The sequence below is a fragment of the Pungitius pungitius genome, chromosome 21, assembly GCF_949316345.1.
Source record: "Pungitius pungitius chromosome 21, fPunPun2.1, whole genome shotgun sequence".
NCBI classification, from domain to species: domain Eukaryota; kingdom Metazoa; phylum Chordata; class Actinopteri; order Perciformes; family Gasterosteidae; genus Pungitius; species Pungitius pungitius.
In genome coordinates, this window is record NC_084920.1 from 11,510,013 (window position 1) to 11,512,512 (window position 2,500).

The following is a 2,500-nucleotide window of genomic DNA, read 5'->3' on the forward strand; positions in this document are numbered from 1 at the left end:
CAAGTCCATCGCCTTAACCTCTCGGCCACAACAACACGGGAATTTTAGCAGAAAATTGACTATTTGGAAAAAATAATAATTGACTAAGCGCTAGAATAGAGAATTAGAAAGAGCACATTTGTGGAACACACTTGATTGGGTAAAGATCTAAAGTCTACTTACTAAACAACACATGGTTTCTCCATTCCCTTGTTGGTTCTTCGTCTCGAATTTTAAACTTTCCCATGAATTGTTTTAATCAACTGAAATGTGAGCATAATATCTAATGGAGATGCTGGGGATTGAACCCAGGACCTCATACATGCGAAGCATGCGCTCTACCACTGAGCTACATCCCCTGTAAAAACTAGAGAATTTACTTTTTTTTGGTGATATATATGTATGTATATTTATTTATATATTTATTCACTTACTATAGAAGAACTATGAGGAGAAAAGAATAAATAGAGACCTTCCCATAGCCTACTATGACAGTCTGAAATCGATCTTGTGAGTCGCATTATACCACATTAAACAGATCCTTGTTGTTTTGAGTTTGCAAGTAGAACAGAACACGTTGACCTAGGCAGAATACCATATCACTCAATGGTGGGACGAGATAGTGGTAAAAATGAATTCGTTGCTGGCAGGATTCGAACCTGCGCGGGGGAACCCCAATGGATTTCAAGTCCATCGCCTTAACCTCTCGGCCACAACAACACGGGACTTTAAGCAGAAAATTGACTATTTGGAAAAAATAATAATTGACTAAGCGCTAGAATAGAGAATTAGAAAGAGCACATTTGTGGAACACACTTGAATGGGTAAACATCTAAACTCTACTTACTAAACAACACATGGATTCTCCATTCCCTTGTTGGTTCTTTGTCTCGAAATTTAAACTTTCCCATGAATTGTTTTAATCAACTGAAATGTGAGCATAATATCTAATGGAGATGCTGGGGATTGAACCCAGGACCTCATACATGCAAAGCATGCGCTCTACCACTGAGCTACATCCCCCGTAAAAACTAGAGAATTTACTTTTTTTTGGTGATATATATGTATGTATATTTATTTATATATTTATTCACTTACTATAGAAGAACTATGAGGAGAAAAGAATAAATAGAGACCTTCCCAAAGCCAAAACTTACTATGACAGTCTGAAATCGATCTTGTGAGTCGCATTATACCACATTAAACAGATTCTTGTTGTTTTGAGTTTGCAAGTAGAACAGAACACGTTGACCTAGGCAGAATACCATATCACTCAATGGTGGGACGAGATAGTGGTAAAAATGAATTCGTTGCTGGCAGGATTCGAACCTGCGCGGGGGAACCCCAATGGATTTCAAGTCCATCGCCTTAAACTCTCGGCCACAACAACACGGGACTTTTAGCAGAAAATTGACTATTTGGAAAAAATAATAATTGACTAAGCGCTAGAATAGAGAATTAGAAAGAGCACATTTTTGGTTCTTCGTCTCGAAATTTAAACTTTCCCATGAATTGTTTTAATCAACTGCAATGTGAGCATAATATCTAATGGAGATGCTGGGGATTGGACCCAGGACCTCATACATGCGAAGCATGCGCTCTACCACTGAGCTACATCCCCTGTAAAAACTAGAGAATTTACTTTTTTTTGGTGATATATATGTATGTATATTTATTTATATATTTATTTACTTACTATAGAAGAACTATGAGGAGAAAAGAATAAATAGAGACCTTCCTATAGCCTACTATGACAGTCTGAAATTGATCTTGTGAGTCGCATTATACCACATTAAACAGATCCTTGTTGTTTTGAGTTTGCAAGTAGAACAGAACACGTTGACCTAGGCAGAATACCATATCACTCAATGGTGGGACGAGATAGTGGTAAAAATGAATTCGTTGCTGGCAGGATTCGAACCTGCGCGGGGGAACCCCAATGGATTTCAAGTCCATCGCCTTAACCTCTCGGCCACAACAACACGGGAATTTTAGCAGAAAATTGACTATTTGGAAAAAATAATAATTGACTAAGCGCTAGAATAGAGAATTAGAAAGAGCACATTTGTGGAACACACTTGATTGGGTAAAGATCTAAAGTCTACTTACTAAACAACACATGGTTTCTCCATTCCCTTGTTGGTTCTTCGTCTCGAATTTTAAACTTTCCCATGAATTGTTTTAATCAACTGAAATGTGAGCATAATATCTAATGGAGATGCTGGGGATTGAACCCAGGACCTCATACATGCGAAGCATGCGCTCTACCACTGAGCTACATCCCCTGTAAAAACTAGAGAATTTACTTTTTTTTGGTGATATATATGTATGTATATTTATTTATATATTTATTCACTTACTATAGAAGAACTATGAGGAGAAAAGAATAAATAGAGACCTTCCCAAAGCCAAAACTTACTATGACAGTCTGAAATCGATCTTGTGAGTCGCATTATACCACATTAAACAGATTCTTGTTGTTTTGAGTTTGCAAGTAGAACAGAACACGTTGACCTAGGCA

General features: G+C 37.3%; 8 non-coding genes across 8 annotated transcripts in view; all 8 read right to left on the reverse strand.

Moving 5' to 3' along the window:
• The window catches only part of trnas-uga (transfer RNA serine (anticodon UGA)), an 82-nt gene extending 47 nt beyond the window's left edge, over positions 1-35 (reverse strand). Inside the window, exon 1 of the tRNA in view lies at positions 1-35. This exon is cut by the window's left edge and continues 47 nt beyond it. This is a non-coding gene — a tRNA (tRNA-Ser).
• Positions 36-266: 231 nt separating this feature from the next.
• Positions 267-338, reverse strand: trnaa-cgc (transfer RNA alanine (anticodon CGC)). Its single transcript has one exon. It is a non-coding gene; the product is annotated as a tRNA-Ala (tRNA).
• Positions 339-617: 279 nt separating this feature from the next.
• Positions 618-699, reverse strand: trnas-uga (transfer RNA serine (anticodon UGA)). The gene has a single exon. It is a non-coding gene; the product is annotated as a tRNA-Ser (tRNA).
• A 231-nt stretch (positions 700-930) lies between these two features.
• On the reverse strand, positions 931-1,002 carry trnaa-ugc (transfer RNA alanine (anticodon UGC)). Its single transcript has one exon. It is a non-coding gene; the product is annotated as a tRNA-Ala (tRNA).
• Positions 1,003-1,287: 285 nt separating this feature from the next.
• Positions 1,288-1,369, reverse strand: trnas-uga (transfer RNA serine (anticodon UGA)). The gene has a single exon. It is a non-coding gene; the product is annotated as a tRNA-Ser (tRNA).
• A 159-nt stretch (positions 1,370-1,528) lies between these two features.
• Positions 1,529-1,600, reverse strand: trnaa-cgc (transfer RNA alanine (anticodon CGC)). Its single transcript has one exon. It is a non-coding gene; the product is annotated as a tRNA-Ala (tRNA).
• Positions 1,601-1,879: 279 nt separating this feature from the next.
• trnas-uga (transfer RNA serine (anticodon UGA)) lies at positions 1,880-1,961 on the reverse strand. The gene has a single exon. It is a non-coding gene; the product is annotated as a tRNA-Ser (tRNA).
• A 231-nt stretch (positions 1,962-2,192) lies between these two features.
• On the reverse strand, positions 2,193-2,264 carry trnaa-cgc (transfer RNA alanine (anticodon CGC)). Its single transcript has one exon. It is a non-coding gene; the product is annotated as a tRNA-Ala (tRNA).
• Between the last annotated feature and the right edge of the window lie 236 nt (positions 2,265-2,500).